Here is a 19,062-nt window from a genome sequence, read left to right as displayed (position 1 = left end):
ATCACAGAAAACATCATTTCTGCTACAATTGTAATTATATTTCTCCTTCGATATATCCAAGTTTATCTCAAGGTTTTATGGTGAATCCAATGCTTTTTATAGTAACAAAGAAGTTGCTTCCAGAAGTACAAAAGACAAGATCTTATTTATATTAATTTGAGAAAATCAATACAACTGTCCATCTTAAATATATAATTCTAGATGGTGAACAAAAATTATACAGGTAGTCCGTGACTTGTGATCACAATTGAGTTCAAAACTTCTGTTGCTAAGTGAGATATTTGTTAAGTGAGTTCTGCCCCATTTTATGACTTTTCTTGCCACAGTTACTATAAGTGAATCACTGCAATTATTAACTTAGTAACATGGTTGTTAGATGAATCTGGCTTCCTCATTGATGTTGCTTGTCAGAAAGTGGCAAAAGGTGATCACAAGATCCTGAGTCACTGCAACCGTCATAAATATGAACCAGTTGCCAAGTGTCTGAATTTTGATCATGTGAATGTGGGGATGTTGCAAAGATCGTAATTGTGAAAAACAATCATAAGTCACTTTTTTCAGTGTTGTGATAACTTTAAATGGTCACTAAATGAACTGTTGTAAGTCGAGGATTACCGGTATAAAACCCAAACCAATTAAAGAAATGCAATATAGGGAAAAATAAATAACCTGGACATCACATAGAAATTCTATGAAACACACAAATATATTGGGCTTCTCTAGTATTCTGGCCCTAACACTGGAAAAGGGGAAGCCAAAGGGGAAGCCTTCCAGAAGACCCTCAGAGTCAGAGTCATCTAAATCTCTAGAAGGGGAGTCTGTTCTGTTCTGTTGTTTTCTTCAAACATGTGTAAGCATGCTGAGAAAATCTTTTTCCTTCAAGTTTTCTAGAAAGCAACAGAGTAAAATGGCATTGTTTAATTTCCAAAATACAGATAGGACTACAGAAAGTTGCTATATGTTTGTTAAGTTCACATATTATCCTAAACCATGGTTTGATTTGTTTGGCTTTGGTTAAGGGTCCTCTTTGAACCTCAGCCATTGCAATGTAGTCCAGCCATTGTGGTTCTATGTATTATTCCACAAGTGAACCCAGTCAGATATCTAGTCAGAGGCTCTCCAGTAGCTAAAGTAAGTTTTTTTTCCCATTCTGAGCCTGGAATATTCTGCTTGCAAAATGCATCTTAGACATAGCACTGATCCACAGGTAGGTGATCATATCAAAATAGATGAGAAATTGTTATATCCTCATTATGTTGCTTGATATCTAATGAATCACCTTTAAGAGCCTCTCAGTTTAGTTTATTTATTTATTTATTTATTTATTTATTTATTTATGAGACTTATATACCGCTTTAAGTGCAAGCACTCTCTAAGTGGTGTACACCAGTAAGCAATGTATATATATATTTACATTGCCCCCAACAATCTGGGTCCTCATTAAAACAGCTTATTATAAAGCTTTCCTTACACTCATTTTATATCACCATTTTCTCCTTCATGCTTTACCATCAACAAACTTCACAACTGTGCACTGTTGCATCTTCAGTATCTTAAAGTAGAACCTTGTAACTTTTCCAGGTTCCATTGACATAAGAATAGTAACAGTGCATTAGATTAAATGTCACGCCTAACAACAATCATACCGACAATATTTAAAGTACTTCAGTAGTATTTTGCTGTCTCTTGCCCTGAGCAACTGAACAACATAACTGTTTAGAAAGAACACGTCCATTCTTCAATTTTCACTAAACTCAAAAAGTCCAATTTCAGCATACATTCTTAATCACATTATCATATGCCAGGAGTCTTTTGCTTAGCCAGACAAGATACTGGAGGATAGAATGAAATATTAGTGTTCCTGGATTATTCAGAAATCAAATTCCATGAGAAATGTGAATTAGGCATTACCATAATCCCTTCTCACTGCAATAAACCCTTTACTTTTTCACTGATAAGCATGATCATGCTGGAATGCATACGGTCCTATGTTCATAGATTTGCCTGCTCCAAATATTGTCTACAATTTTTTCTTTGCTTCTACTAGAAATATAATCTCTTTAACATCTTCTTAGATTCAAAAATCAGACCATCACTACATCCAGCAGATATCTTGAAGTAAAAGTCACACCATCGAAAGAGAAAATGCACTGCATTCGGGTGATCTTTTCCACTTATGTTCTTTCCAATGATATATTTGTTTCCATCATGAGCTCACAAGGTGAACTCTCTATCGCTGAATTTTTATCCAAATCTGTTATTTAGATCGAACAAATACTCCTTTCAACAAGAATGGGCAACTTTAGTTGGTCAAAATTTACTTTAATTTACTTCCTACCAACTAGGGGCTGCAAGGTGATGCCCCTGAAACAGGTGGGGCTCAATCTTTTGATTATTTTTTTGGCTCAAAGGGATTAAGTGTGGAAAAGGCAGTAGAAGATCTCTGGAATAAAAACCACTCCTATTTCTATTCTTGAAACCTTCTCAAACACTCTGAAGTTTCTCAGTAACTTTTGACACTTTTGCCACCACATTCTGACTGTACCATATTCAGCTTTTGGGAAGCTGAGCAGTATGTCCCCCAAAGCTTCCTGCTTTTCTGCTTTTATTTCTGGGAAAGTGTGAAGAACTGGCCAGCTTGCTCCAGTTTGTGACTCACAATTTACTAGCAGATAGCAGATGGAAGGCTGAGGAGCCCTTTAGCCTCACATGCTGGCTATAAGAAAATGTACAACAAATGTATAACAAAGCACAATGGACACTTGAAAGTTATGAGCTTTTGGTAAACTCCTCACTTACCAACTTACCAGCAATTCTTCAAATTTATGATGGTGTTTAAATATAAAGCTTTGCAACCAGTCTTCACATTTATGAGCATCACAGAGTCCTGTGCTCACTTGATTGTCATGGACATCCACTTTCCAACAAACAGAATTAATAGAGGACATGGAAGTAAAATCGCAAGCCACAGTCATGATATCTTGCTTAACAACCTTTATTCGCTTAACAATGGAAGTGGAAATGATGTAAATAACTCTTTTGCAGTTACATGATTTTCTGTAAGTGTGGTTGCTAAGTGAGGACTATCTGTAACATAATTATATTAAAAAATATAAGCCAACTATGCATTTGCTTTTTTAAAAAGGTACGTAAGAACTAATTACAAGATCTCAGCACTATATAAGTATTCTGATGAACACATGGGCTAAAGATCCCAAATCTAGGAGACAAAAGAAAGAAAGAAAGAAACCCTCCCTTCAAATTCACTTGAAATAGAATGGAATGGAGTGGAATGGAGTGGAATCTGGAAGGAACCTTGAAGGTCTTCTAGTCCAGTCTCCTGCTCAAGCAGGAGAACCTATACCATCTCAGACAAGTGACTATCTAGTCTCTTCTTTAAAATTTCCAGTGATGGGGTGCCCATGATTTCTGTAAGCAAGCTGTTCCACTGGTTAATTGTCCTCACTGTCAGGAAGTTTCTCCTTAATTCCAGGTTGCTTTTCTCTTTGATCAATTTCCAACCATTGTTTCTTGTCCTGCCCTCTGGTGCTTTGGTGAATAATGTGACCCCCCCCCCCTTCCTTGTGGCAGCCCCTCAGATACTGGAATACTGCTATCATGTCTCCCCTATTTCTTCTTTTCTTTAGACTAGTCAGACCCAATCCTGCAGCCGTTCTTCATATGTTTTAGTCTCTAGGCCTTTGATAATCTTTGTTGCTCTTCTCTGATTTTTTTTCAAACTCTCAACATCTTTTTTGTGATATTGTGACCAAAATTGGCTGCAGTATTCCAGGTGTGATCTTACTAGGGTTTTATAAAGTGGTACTAATACTTCATGTGAACTTGATTCTATGCCTCTGTTTATACAACCCAGGATTGTGTTAGCTTTTTTTGGCTGCTGCTGCACATTTCTGGCTCATGGTCAAGTGATTGTCCACTAGGACTCCAAGGTCCCTCTCACAGTTACTGTTTTTGAGCCAGGTCTCACCCAATCTGTATATGTACCTTTGATTTTTCCTGCCTAAATGTAAAACTTTACTTTTCTCCACACTGAAATTCATTTTGTTGGATAGGGTCCATTGTACAAGTTTGGGATCCTGAGTTTGTCTTCTAAGGTGTTGGCTATTCCTGTCAATTCCCTCATCAAAGTCGTTTATGACGATATTGGAGAGTACTGGGCCTAAGACAGAACCTTGTGGACCCCACTGCTTACTTCTCTCCATGTGGATGTAGTGCCATTGAAGACTACTCATTGAGTACGGTTTGCCAGCCAGCTACAGATCCATCTGGTGGTGATGTTATCTATTCCAAATATTAGTTCTGCTCCAATCCTGCTCAATCTAGAACTCTGTAGAAAATTACCAAAACTTAACTTTCTTTATGCTTATTTTGTATGTCATTCAATTGACTCCAGATCATAGGCAAAAGCATTTAGCATTATATCACATTTTACATGTACAATCTCAGTAAACTTTGCCACAATTCAAAGTTATTATTTTTTATATTGCACAAAAACTGGAGCAAAAAGAAAGAGATTTGGTAAGGCCAACTAATTGTCACAGCTTGCATTCTTAATGAGAGCAAAACATTTTTTGTACTTGTTATGTGGCAAAGCACAATTCTGTGAATAAATATCTGTCCTCTTTTGGATTTCCTGAATTTTTGCATAACTTTTTCAATGTATATTAAAGCTTTACTTGGGTCTTGCTGCTACTATCTTGCAAAGTTCTATGAATGGGATTAGGCTGTTTTCAATAATGTCAAGTCATCTGATCCTGAGGAAGCAAAGTTTTGGCACTACCATCTCTACCTCCAGGCATTGGAACGAGGTTTATTGTGGAATGCAAATGCAATGTTTGTTTTCTGACAAGTATAATTATGTCCATAGACAGATTGAAAAGTTTCATGGTTGACTCACCTGTTCATAGAACATTCCTCCATAAATTTTGGCAATTTTCAGTCTTGCTCCTCTTTTATTAACCCATTTTCACCTAGAATGTTATTGATGATGACATCATGCCTTAGCCCAAGTAAAGGAGGCCTGCTGAATTGTTCTGAGATTTCAGGTGAATTCAGAGAGATTTTTTGCTGTACAAGTGGTCTTCTACTTATGACCACAACTGAGCCTAAAATTTCTGTTGTTAAGTGAGGCATTTTATGGCCTCTTTGCCACAGTTAAATGAATCATTACAATTAAATGAATCAAGTGGTCATTAAGCAAATCAGGCTTCCCCCATTGACCTTGCTTGTCAGAAGCCAGCTGTGCATGTTATACTGATCACATGATCCCGGGACAGTGCAACAAAATACATGCCAGCTGCCAAGTGCCCAAATTTTGATCCTGTGACCATGGGGATGCTGCAACAGTCATAAGTGTGAAAACCAGTCAGAAGTCTAATTGAATTGTTGCAATTTGAGGATTACCTGTACTGATTTTGACAGGATGCCTACTCTTAGAAGATTCACTATTGCCCCAGTCTCCATTCCAAGATTATGTCCCTTACTGTGGATTGATAGAGGTCCAATGCTTGGATAACTTCTCATTCATGATATTTATTATAACAGAGCCTTAGAATATACTCAACACATCCCTCCAATAGGCCACTGAAACACACTTGTTGGGCATAATTGTTCAATTAGTTCTGTATTCATCTAAAGATAGTGCAACCAATGTTTTGCTACTTTCTCTTCTGGGATCTTATGGAAGATAGTTACCATACTGCATTCTCCTGTTCAACTAAACCAGTCACTTTATCAAAGTAGACCAGGTTGATTTTTCATAATGTACTAAACCCAAACTAGTTTCTGTCAAGAAATTCATTTTCTAAATGCTCACAAACCAACTGTTTAACAATATGTTTTAGAATTTTACCTACGGTAGATCTTTTTTCTCCTTTTTAAAATATATCAACTTTATGCTAACCCTAAAACTCTGATACTACACCATTGTCCATGATTTCAAGATAACTGGTCTGATTTTGGGGACTATAACTTATTAATAGTAAGTTTAAGCTTGGGGCAGCTGCTCATTATTCAGAGTCCAGAAAAATTATCTATGATGAGATCCTGGAATCTAATTTATAATTAGAAGTTCCTAAATAGAAGTTGAATTATTCAGAGATCTTTCGTGTCACATTTCTTCTTTCCCCAGTTTTAGATTTCTATTTGTTCATTCAAACTCCTTTTATTTATTAGCAGCATACACATAAGATCTGATATGGCTTGGTGGCAAAGTTACACCAAAATCCAGGAAATCCAAAAGAGGGATTTAATTTAGTGTTAAATTAGATTTCACTACTCTGTAAATTAGATTATTTCACTACTCTGATTTAAGCCAACAGTATATTGCTACATCACTGCTTTGTGGATATACAGTACCTGAACACAATGACAAATCCATAAAATATCTAACTATTTAATCCTGGGCCCTTTTTTCCCAAAAAACAAGTTCCTCTGCACTCAATGTAGCTTATTCTTATTTTGCATATACACTGCAGTTATATAAATTATTTGTTTTGGACCTTGATAGTAAGAGGAAGGGGAAGGGTTAATATAGCTAGTTCTCATAACACAACATCACTAGCAGGACAGATATTCCCACACAGGCACAAATTGAATGCATTCCATTCAAGAAGGGAGTTTTCCATTCAAGTTTCTATCCTTTCCATTTGCCTTCCAAAAATCTCCTTGAGTTAGTATGGCAAGTACTTATTTTGCTCCATTGTTTGACATTTATTAAAATGGGAAATACTCTTGAACCCTGGGAGGGCTGACATCTAATTCAGAGCAGGCTTTATGTGAACTTCCAGCTTAGCCTACTGATTGCTTCCTTTTCCAGTTCAGTAGGAAGCAGGAAGACAGCATGTTGAAGTAAATATAATCCACTGGTCCCTTGAAAAGAACATGGAACTGCCAGCATGGGCCGCCAACTCACTGTCATCTTTTATGACAAAGGATATTTTTTTAATGGCAAATTGCCCCAACTACTCATCCTACACGTATCCACAAAAAAAAGTCTTGAAGCATAATAGTTGGATTGTCTCACTCAACTATTTAACTTCTGAAAGTGGACTAGTACTTCATATATTTTTTAAAAAAATAAATTAGGCCATTAGTGCTAGTAGAAAAAAGGAAGAAAGGAGGGAGATAACAGCTCACATCTGTGAATTCTCCCTACTTACTAGCATTGATTGCAGAGGGTTATCTTGCCTTAAAACCTTAATCTATGAAGTCAAGATTGTTGAGTATTCACTACAAGTTGTAGGCTCAGCGCAAAACAGGCAGTACAGGCCCTATCTATTGTAGTTTCGTGGCAGAAGTCACAAGGCAGCAGAATGGGTAAGGCTGGGTGGCTAAGCAGCGTAATGAGGGTACAATTTCTGAAAAGGGATAAGGGCAGTCAACTAGAGAGATAGATGCAAACATATATGCACCCAAAAGTCACTTGGGAGGAGATCCCCATTTGGAACTTGGAAATGATGTGAACAAGAGATTGTGGTGAGGAAGAGAAAGAAAAGGAAACAAAAGCACAGAAAGCTGTGTTATCTATGGGATGATACTATATGATTCTTTTGTCCTCTTGACAGAGAACTGGGGGCATTAAGTCACTAGTGTTTTCCCCTTGCAGTTGCATGAAGGAAAAGAACTGCAAGCTTCAACTTTTTTCTTTCACCTTTGCAGAAGATCAGGTACTGTGTTATGAGTATTAGGTATGATATTGTATATATGAATGATCCTCCTTTCCATACAGGTGTCTGTATTTCTTAGGAACAGTGCCTGTTTGTGATTAATCTGTCAATATGAGGGCAGAGTGGGAATAGCAGAGAGAGAGAGAGAATTTTTTTTTATATTTTGATGCACCAAAAGCATCATACAATCATGGATTTGGGCAGTTGCAAGAGACTTTTAGTTTAGATTATGGCACATTAAGTTATGAAGCTTCAGTCACACTCTTTTTTAAAAATGTAGAATAACAAAGTTTGGCAACAATAGTCAATGACAAGTTCTACTTCAGAACTACTTCTTTAGATCCTTTTCCTTTTTTTAAAAAAACATAGGTTTTGGTTTGGACCTTGGAAACATAACTCCCATAATTGTTTGGCTTCAATGATTGATGAGCTCTGTCCCTTAGGGCTTGAGAGACAGGGGAAAGGAGGAGCAAAAACAAATAACCAATAACCAAAGCATTTTGAGTTTTGTTCCAATGGAACAAAAATCCATCTGAGATATCCAAGTAGAACATTCTGAATGGGGCCAGTTTATTCTCAGCTGGGAAAGCTTTTCATTTTTTTCTGAATGCTTTATTTTTGAACTGCCTAAATCTGCTTATTTATCTTTCTCATGCATCAAAGATCTAGTTTGGACTCCTCAAGGTCTTGTTACCTTTATGCTTCAGATAAAATAATTTGAACTTTCATTTGCTCTAGATTAATGTAATAAAGAACACAGTAGTGACAAGTTTCAAAAGAAGAAAGAAAGTTGATATTTGAGTCATAGATTTTTAATAGTTCACGCTAATTCCTGAGTACTTGTACTTCCAAAATGTACTGCAGCATCTATAGAAGTTGATTGAAGAATTATTGACACTTGGTGGAAAATTATCTAACTGCCCATGGTTCAATGGACGGGCAGACTACTAGCTAAACTGACAAATGAGAGCAAATATAATATGAGGCAACAATAGTTTTGGACTCTGACTTCAATACTTTTGGTTGTTTAAACACTCTCAACTTGACTTCTGCCACAGTTGTGAATAAAAGTGAATCAAATCCAGATTTGGCCCTTACCCCACATCTAGTACTTTATCATAAAAAAAAACTACAGAGATGCATACTAAAAGTGAAAGATGAGTCATCTTTCAGTGCAGGAGGTAGGGAGGGAGAGAGAGAGAGCGCTAATAAAACAGTGAAGAGAATGTGGTCAGGATGTTTTATCTTGCAAGGAAATTAAGATTGAGAAAGGTCATCTGAGACAACAGTGAAGGGCCATTCACTAAGCTCTCTTGTATCTGAGGTAGAACCTGAATCAGCTCTTTATATTAATTATTTTACTCTTTTTAATGCAGAAGATCCAGTTAAATATCTCTCTCCTTCTTTATTTTGTTATCCAATCTTCATTAACTCATTTAACAAGGTCAGGTTTGAGGTTGGATTTAGATGGCCTAAAAGGCCCCTTTCAATTCTATTATTCTATAATCGTTTAATATAAATAATCTTTTTAGAATGACAATTAATCTGTTTGGGTCCCACTAAATAAGCAAACACCTTCAAACACAGGAAAGAGATCTAAGTAGTCACATAACAGAATGCTCTTCCAGCTTAGCAAAACTGCTAATTCTGCAGATTCAGAAAACATTTAAAAAGAAACAAAAATAGGGGATGAACTAATTCCTGAGTGATTATGCAGAATTAAGCATTATACAGTACCCATGTTTCATTGTTGACATAATGGAGGTATCCATCCATATATTAATTAAGGGCACCAACAACTCAGCAAATCCAAACTCTGAGTAACAGAAAGAAAACTTACTGTACAGTCTGCCATGCGAACATGACTGAATATTTAGGGATACTGCATTTTAACAGGAAGCTAAGATAGAATTTTTAATTTTATAAATCTGATGTCCATGTACAAAACAATAGTCCTTGAAGAATTTATAGAAGTCTCAATATACTCAGATGATTTGGGGTGGGATGCCAATTGTGTTTTATTAGGAATATACTTATGCCTTTCATTCATAGCCCGTATAAAGACCGATTAAAACCACCAATCTTCTATGGCTACCTTTGCAAGACACATTACACTACATTAAGATGAATAACAAAATAACAGTGCAAGAGACAGAAAAGACCTTTGAAGTCTTCTAGCCCAACAAACTGCTTAAGCAGGAGCCCCTACACCATTTCAGACAAATGGCTGTCCAATCTCTTCTTTAAAATCTCCAGTGATGGAGCACTCACAACTTCTGAAGGCAAGCTGTTTCACTAATTAATTGTTCTATCAGGAAATTACTCCTTATTTCTAGGTTGGTTCTCTCTTGATTAGTTTCTATCCACCGCTTGTTCTGCCTTCAGGTGCTCTGGAGAATAGCTTGACTCCCTCTTCTTTGTGACAGCCCCTCAAATATTGGAAGACTGCTATCATGGCACCCCTATTTCTTCTCTTCATAAGACTAGACATATCCAAATCCTGCAATCGTTCTTCATATCTTTTGGCTTCCAGTCCTCTAATCATTTTTGCTGTTCTTCTTTGCACTCTTTCTAGAGTCTCAACATCTCATCTTTTTTATATCATGGTGACTAGTTTGGATAGTTTGGAGTTCACCATATATTCAGTGAAACTAGGTTTAAGTTTTAGATTGTTTTGGGAAACTAGCCTATCTGTCAAACTACTGATAAAAAGCACTCTAAGCCAAAGGTGATAACCTCTATTTCAACTTCTTCACATGGGATCTTCTAGATGTGTTTGCAGTTGGGGACCATTACCTAGGCGGTACTGCTGAACAAAACAGATGTTATCACTGAAGCCTCCTTAAAAATATGTTTGTTCTTTCCTCCATTCCTGGAATAAAGCTGTCTCAGAAGCCTGGAATTCACGTAATTTTACTTTGCAACAGATTTTTCTAATCTAGAATCCTCTGGAGATGTTGGAACTGCAATATCCTTTGGGGAGCTGTATTTCTAAATAATTTGGAAAGCATCTGGTTGTAAAGCTGAGCTGCCCAGAATCACTTGGTAGTGAGACAGGCAGCATATAAATTTAGTAAGTAAGTAAGTAAGTAAGTAAGTAAGTAAGTAAGTAAGTAAGTAAATAAATAAAATAAAGCTTGCTTAGGAAAATCTACTGTACAGTTTGGTGTTGTGGTTAAGGACTAGCCTAGAAACCAGGGGACTGTGAGTTCTAGTCTTACCTTAATATGAAAGCTGGTTGGGTGACTTTGGGCCAGCCATACTCTCTCAGCCCAACTTACCTCACAGGGTGTTATGGAGAAAATAAGAGGAGGAACAGGCTACTATGATTTATCAACAAGCTATGGATAAAACTAACTAGGATAGGCAATGGCCTGGTTCAAACATACTGTACTAGGCCATAATATAGTTTATTTGATTTTGATTTGGCATGTTGTGTAAACCCAGCTTTCTACTCTAAATTATGGCTTATGACTTAGCATTTTGTACAAATTAAACAAATTGTGATTTACTCAATAAACCATCAAACAGCAAGCAATATCACAGTGTGATATGTGAGCCATGTTGGTGAGGAATATAAAAATACAACTTCTCAGCTTGTTCCTCTCTGCCCAATCTATCTTCCCATTTAAGCTAGGGCAACATAGGATACCTGTTGGCTGTGGTAAGGAGAACAAGTGGGCCAAAGACTGATGGAGAAACTGATTAAGAAAAGGCACTTCTCATCCCTCCTCATAACTGAGGCATTTGACAAATAGAACAGGCTCCATTTCTTCAGGCGACGGGGGAACTAGCAATACAGAGAAAGCCCTGGACTAAACAATGCAAGGAAATGCCAAAAACCTTTGACAGAGTGCCCAAGCTGCAGAGGAGCCAGGCTGCTGCCCTTTTAAAACTTAAAACCTGGTAGGCACAACTTGAGATGGAGGCTTAAGAAAAACTGCACTTGCTGTTAACCTCTCCGAAACAACTTGTATCCCACTATCTTGTTCTAACCAAAAGGCTTCTCTGCCCGCCATCAAGAAACAAATAATTAATATTAATATTGCACTTGATCTTCCTAGATACAGTATAAAGGTCACATAATTCCTGGTTGAAGTTTTTTGTCTGTCTTAAAAGACTGCTAGGGTAGGAGAGGGTTTCCCTTGTTTTTAATCATTCCTGCAACGATGTTACACAGATAAGATCCTCCCAAAACCTCTTGCTCACCTCTACTTTCCGCACTGTGGCTATTAAAAGCTTAGGGGTGCTTTTCAAGGTGAGGTTTCAATTATTGAAATAGCCTAAAAAGAAGCCATGAAGTCTGTACAGAGCCTTCACAGGAATGCCATGTAAGAAAAGGTGGCTGGGCCTTCTCTATTTTAACACACCTTAAAAGCTTCTTAAAACATAGCAACAATCATTCTGCATTATGATACTGCTCCAGAATTAACTTTTCACAACCCATCATATTTTAAAGAGGATTTGACTACATCCCCCAGACAGCATGCTAGGTAGGAATTCTGGGAGATGTAATTACTTCCTTGGACAATGTTCAGAACGCTGCTTTAAAACGGGTATATTTAATCCAGAGCATTGAGTAAAATGAGCCCTTTCTGAATTATCTAGCTTTTCAAGAGAGCGTTTCTTAACAGGAAAGGCAAGTGCTATACACAAAGTACAGAGGAGGAAAAAAATGCTTTAATAAATCCCAAAATTCCATGGTTTAACTCCTTCTACTATAAACCTTCTATATACAACACTTTAAAGGATTGTTATTCTTTCACCTGGACTATTAAATAACTTAAACAATGGAGAGATGATGAAAACAGCTGTAAAATTTCAGCCGCTACACATTCTAAATTGTCATTTCCACAACATAACATAGCATTTTAATTCTACTGCTGTCATAAGAAACCAGGCGCGCAGACTGCAGCATCCTCTTTAAAAACATAAATGCATTGAGCAGAAAAGTACATCCTTCTTCCCCTTCCTGTCTTTGGTGCAGTGAAAACTTCGGGAACTACGTTTTATTGGCTCGAGGCTATATAGATACAGATAGCAGTTTTGGAAACTAATGAACTAGATCTTATTGCTTTTTAGACAATGCTAATGTTCTGCTAATAAACAACAAGGCTAAAATCTCTGCTTGAGTTGAAAGCCAAAGGAAACAAACCAGCTACTATTTCTCATCTCCCTCCTTGGCTAAGCCAGCCCTACCTTTGTGAGAGCTGCCCATCCTGCTGTGTCACTCGTCTGGACTGGGCTGGTGCTGTTTGTACAATGGCGTTTCTTTCTGCAGAGCAACCTCTCCACCAACTTTAACACCCCCACGCATTGATTGATGCATACTGCAGTCGCTGCAAACCTTGTAGCCCACAGCTGGAGGGGGTGGAGTGGGGAGTCTAGGATCCTCTCCCATGCTGCCTAGCAGAACCTCAATGATAGAGCTGTCTGCCTCTCCATGACTCACTCTTTCTTCCCCCCCTCCTGTTCTGTCCCTGAAGGATTTCCCTTTTTCACACAAATCTAGCAGATGGCTTTAGACTAACAGCAGGAATGCTTGTTAGGCACCCAGTGGTATTCATTCAGCCTTCCCTCTCCCTCTCCCCTTCAAATAACACATCTTAGTCCTCCTTAGCTGTAAACATCTGGCTCATTTCAAAGAAGCCCCCAATGAACAAAACAGCTCTGTGTTTCCTTCTCCTATATGCAGCATAATGCTGCAAACACAATAAGGGAAAGTGCCTGAATGTTTGCTTTCCAGGACTCTAAAGAGGCCCCATGCCTCTGTTAATGTTTGGTTTTGTTTGTCACACTCCTATTTATTACCTCGATCTAATTAACAAGCAAGTTTTCAGACATCCTTAGCACGTGCCACTGCACAGTATTGGTAAGAATGTAAGATAGGGAAGAAAAAAAGGCAGTTAACATACATGGACCAACTATTGAGTACAAAAGATCATTTATCTTAAGAAAGGTCATCATTGTTATTGAAGTGATTAGATGAACTCGCTAAATTCAGACAGGGCTACGAGTTCCTCTATGGAAGCTTAATAGAGGATCTGAAATCATCTGCCAAATCATATCTCACCCTTCATTAGTATCCTGTATATTGAATTTCCAAGCAACAGGGATTTTATAGCAGAGATTGCTTTACTATTGGGTATAGTTCCTGTTCACAATTCATTATTCTAGAATCCAATACACAAATATCTAAACGAAACACAGAGCTAAAAAGTGAACTCGATCTATTAGCACTATTGCATCCAGAAAAAGTCAGAGGTTATTATGTGTAGGATTCCCCTTTCTCATCATTGGTTTATTGATTTATTTAACTATCTTAATAAATTCTCAAAGTTTAATAAATGGGAACAACTAGCATGGATATATGTTCGCTGGCCCAAACTTCTTTCTGGCCACAACTGAGGACTCAATTTTAGTCTCTAAATCCCTATGTGATTTGAGACAAGCATATTTTTGGCAACTAGATGTGTGGACAATGATGTATTTAATGTCCCTAGGTTTTTGGCTTATTTGAGAGTGAGGAAATGTGTCTATGTGCATGCATTTTCTTCCAAGTTTTTACACATCAATAAATCAATTTCTTTTTGTTTTATTCCAAAATTTTATAAGAAACTGCAACACTATTATTTTGCAGTTTTGTTCTGAAAATTCAGTAGGTGATATCTGGAGCTCTGGAGGCAAGGCAGAAAAATAGAGATTCGTAGAGCACCTACAGCCTGTACTTTTATTTTTGCACAATCAGTTGAGTGAGATCAGCTACATTATTTTGTGAAGGAGCTGGCATGCCCACTATGTGACAAAAGGAAAAGAAGATACGATGATCCAAGTTAGTACTAAAAGCTTTTATCTTAAATAATATATTATGGGAAATTCACTATAACCAAGTTTTTCTTAAGCAGAGAAATGCATAGGCAAATAAGGAAAGAAATCGGGAAACTGAATTATGGAGAAACTGTGGATCTGCTACTTCAGTCTTCACCAACCTAACACACTTCCAGAATTCATAACCAGTCAAAGTAATAGGGAATTCTGAGAGTTGTGATCCCAATACTCATGGAGGATACAAGCTCAGCAACATTTAATTAGATAAATATTTTGATATCTGGTCATTTACCTGCAGAATTGTACAGCTTATAACTAGTATTTGTTCAAGTTTATTTAGGAAGATTGTTTTAATGGTATTAAATAGAGGTTCTACAAGCACACCTGCTAATGTTCATCAATACAGGCTATTGACCTAAGAAACATGTTCTAAATAATATCAGACATATTCTGAAGACCATCTGAATATCTAATCTACCTTGGCTAGTGATGCATTCATGGGTTTTTATGCTTATAACAGCTTATGACTATGAAGGACTAGCTGTTAATTAACATGACACAAATTATCTTTCCTAGCGATGTAGGATTTCATTTCCTACAACAATCAACATCATCTGCATGAAAAAGTATAAAGAAATAAATTTCCAGAAAGAATATTACCAATCACTACTAGCTCAAACAAAACAGACTGGCTAAAAAAAGGAAAAAATTGACTGCTTTCTGAAAAGCAAATTATTACAAAATATAATAACAAGGAATATTTGAGATCAGTAAATCCAACTCCCTGCCCAGTACAGGAACCCACTATTAAAATTATCACCAGAAGATGGCCATGCAGAATCCATTTAAACACTCCTGATGAAGAGAATCCACTACTGTTGAACAGTTTTTACTACCAGAGTATAGAGAGAGAAAACCATTCTTGAGAGAACAATTCCACAACTTGGGAGCAAATTAAATTGCACTCTCCAATGTGTCCAACAAACAGGTTTGGGAAGTGCCAGTATCTTTAAAAGCGCCTCCTGTAAGTTGACCTTACTATCCAGATGACTTCCCATTAAAGCAATTAGACTGCTACTTACAAATACTGTAAACGCTCCAATAGAAGCAGTCTCTAACTAGGTAAGTTAGAGACAAATTGCTTTGTTTAACTTAGAGCAGACATGTCAAACTCACGATGTCACATGACGTCGCACAATGTATCGGGACTGTTTTGCCATTGCTGGCAATGAGGTGAGCACGGCTTCTGCGTGATGCGTCCAGCCCATGGGCCAGCAGTTTGACACCCCTGACTAAGAGGATTATGTGTTCCAAGCCACTGCAGTATATAAAGTGTGGTTTATGTGATAGAACATTGTGAGTGAATGAAGCCGTTATGGTTTTTAAAACAAACCAGGTCTTAGAATATTTGGTACTGCAAACAATCAAGTTATACATCTAGAGTCACTAAGAGACTTTGTTAGACAAAATTGCAATGAAATCACTATCTCAAGCTATTTACTCTTCACAGAAACTAGACAATAAATTCTCATGTTCCCTATCTGGTATGTTTTGCCAGAATATGTACTATTACTTTTTTATTATAATATAAAAGTTTAAGTCAGAGGACAGAAAAAAATGGCTAGGTTCACCTTCTTTTATTCAGTAAGCTACAACTGCAGATATCATACACCATTATTAACCACAATTTACAGCTATGGTTAGATTCATTCAATATCACTAAGCCAAACCCTAACAAACCACATTGTGACTTGTAACAATGTGTAAACTATGCTAATTGATAGACAGTAATCTGAAAATGCTTACAGAGGAATTACTTTAGATTTTTCACTATCCCACTCTTATGGTTTATGTTTACACAGACACAATAAAATGTCCTATGAAATCTAGACAGACATGTAACTGACATCTATAGCTAGTCCTTGACTTACAACCACAATTGGGAATAGAATTTCAGTCACTAAGCAATGCAGTCATTAAGTGCCTGGACCAGATTTTATGAGCATTTTTAATGTAATCTTAAGTGGCTCCCTGTGATCATTAAGTTAATCACATTAAGTAAATCTGGCTTCCCCAATTGACTTTGGAAGCTGGCTAGGTCAGTCACAAATTGCAACCATGTGACAAGACACCACAACCATCATAAATATTAGCAGCTGTCCAGCACCTGAATTTCAACCACATGACAACAGGAATGCTGCAACAGTCATTAACTTTGAAAATGGGGATCATAGGTCACTTTTCTTGAGGCCACTGCAAATTTGAATCATAGTTAACAAACAGTCAGAAGTTAAGGACTAGCTTTATTTATAGATTTTTTTTTTAAAACTGGGTGAGAAGAAAATATTTAAAACAACCTCGGACAGAACAAATCTCTGTTTTAATTTGATATATAAATTGCGCATCCATAGAAATTTGCACAATATATTAAATTCTACAGTCCTCCCTTCCATGCATTTTACAAAAATCTGTAACTGATATAACAAGTATGGACCATAACATCTATCCCTCCTATTTCTCCTGAAAGCAGAAAATAATTCCCTGCAGATTTTCTTGCCCCGCCATGGTATTTTGCATCTGGATTGACTGTACAATTTCCAAATCAGATTTACCACTGATTTCCTTATGAGTTCCTCTGACCTCCACTCACTGATTTTTGCAGTCCTAATCCAACAGGACAGACAAAAACAACCTCTTTATGAAGCTTGCTTTGTAATCAGAAATGGTTGGGTGCTCTGACCACAAAAAGAACCATTCAATGGGTTGCCAGCAAAGCTCTTGTGTTCATTATCGCCTTTTTGACTGGTGTTATGCTGAGCAGAGATACTGTTCATTGATGCTTCACACATAATGCTAACAGTGGACATTCTATTATGGCTGTATACACTTTGACTGTTTTCAAATTTCCATATGAGGGTGGAAAAAATGTTGCTGCTATGAAAGCCATATTAGTGTTATTGATTGGGTTCCTTAGGCAGCATCATCTTTTTTCAGGCTCATATATTTGTCTGAATTGTATAAATTTAACTAATATCAGAGGGTTGTAATTTTGCAAGGTCCAAAAGTCATAGTCATCATTTAGGAAGCAGTCAAAACCTGTTGTATATTTTATGCAAATAGGAGAATTTGGATCAGTGCACATTAAAAAAAAGATAACAATGTGTGACAAATATCTATAGTCCAGTGTTCTTAAAATATCTAGGAAGCTGAATGGGGAAAAAACTGCAGAATAGGAAGAATTCAACTTTTGTTTCCTCAAAAGCATTCCTTTGAAAAGGAAGGTGATATGTTTGGTTACAAGTAATTTTCTGATAGTCTATGTTATCCCATGGCATGAAAGATAGAATATTTTGCTCAGCTGCGCAAAGCAATAATTAGTTGCTATTTATTTCTATAAAATTGAAGAGATAGGGTTGAGTAAAAGAAGAAGGAAGGTCTAGCCACCAATATTCAAGCAGGACAGGATGCCACAGTCCAGTTAGAATATGGCAAAATAGACTGTCTCTAAGACAGGAAAGGAGTAAGATAAGGCCATAAACTCTCCCCTTATTTATTCAGCCTATATGCTGAATATAAATTAAGAGAGGTTGGGAAAAGATTAGCATGTTTTTAAAAGTGGAGAAAGAAACATCAGCATCTGTTCTGATAGCTGAAAATGCAGGTGTTCTGTAAACTCTAGTACAGGTCATTCTATGTTAACACTATAATTGGGACTGAGAAATCCATAGCTAAGCTACAAGGTTATAAAACAAAAGAATCAAGAAGTAGAATGACTTAAGATGCCAGTTCCAATTCTGGTCATTAAATGCAATATCACATGACTATGACTTGTGACTTCCTGCCATCTTCCCCATTCACTTTGCCATGTTTCTTGTCTTTTGGTGCTTTGGGGGGGAAGTTGACCCCCTCTTCTTTGTGGTAGCCCCTCAAATAACGCAATACTGCTATCATGTCACCCCTAATCCTTCTTTTCTCTAGACTAACCGTACTTAGTTCCTGCAACCATTCTTCATGTGTTTTAGGCTCCAGGCCTTTAATCATCCTAGCTGCTATTCTCTACACTTTTTCCAAAGTCTCAAAATCTTATTTGTAATGTGGTGACCAAAACTGGGTTCAATATTCCAGGTGTGGTCTTACGAAGGTTTTATAAAGTGGTACTAATACTTCATGTGATCTGGATTCTATGCCTCTGTTTATACAACCAAGGATTGTATTAGCTTTTCTGGCTGTTGCTGCACACTGCTGGCTCATATTTAAGTGATCATCCATTAGAATTCCAAGGTCCCTCTTGATATTCAGATACCACGATGAATCTGTACCTCCAAGATTAAAATTGTGAGACCATAACAGAATAACAGGGTTGGAAGGTGTTGCGTCCTTGGCGGGAAAACAGACACGAGAAGCAGCTGGAGTTCTCAGTTTCTTTTATTCAGCGTTCAGCTTACAGGAAGATGGCTTCAGCCTCGCCCAAACGCCTCGCAGCCTCTTATATAGGCAACTCCCGGGTAAATGGGTTACTTTTCCCGCGCCAGCACCCGCGCATGCG

At 37.3% G+C, this 19,062-nt stretch overlaps 1 protein-coding gene across 16 annotated transcripts in view; it reads right to left on the bottom strand.

The window, feature by feature from the left end:
- The window catches only part of EPB41L1 (erythrocyte membrane protein band 4.1 like 1), a 185,176-nt gene that overhangs the window by 84,688 nt on the left and 81,426 nt on the right, over positions 1-19,062 (bottom strand). Inside the window, exon 1 of one of the 16 annotated variants that reach the window (XM_039323699.1) lies at positions 12,888-13,242. The exons of the other annotated variants lie outside the window; for them this stretch is intronic. The gene's annotated coding sequence lies outside the window, so the exon portion shown is untranslated. Of the gene's footprint in view, positions 1-12,887; positions 13,243-19,062 lie in introns of those variants that run through there. 16 annotated transcript variants of the gene reach the window in all.

This window comes from Crotalus tigris, unplaced genomic scaffold (assembly GCF_016545835.1).
Source record: "Crotalus tigris isolate CLP2741 ecotype Arizona unplaced genomic scaffold, ASM1654583v1 scf7180000024281.4978605, whole genome shotgun sequence".
Classification (NCBI taxonomy): domain Eukaryota; kingdom Metazoa; phylum Chordata; class Lepidosauria; order Squamata; family Viperidae; genus Crotalus; species Crotalus tigris.
This window is presented reverse-complemented; position numbering and strand designations above follow the sequence as displayed.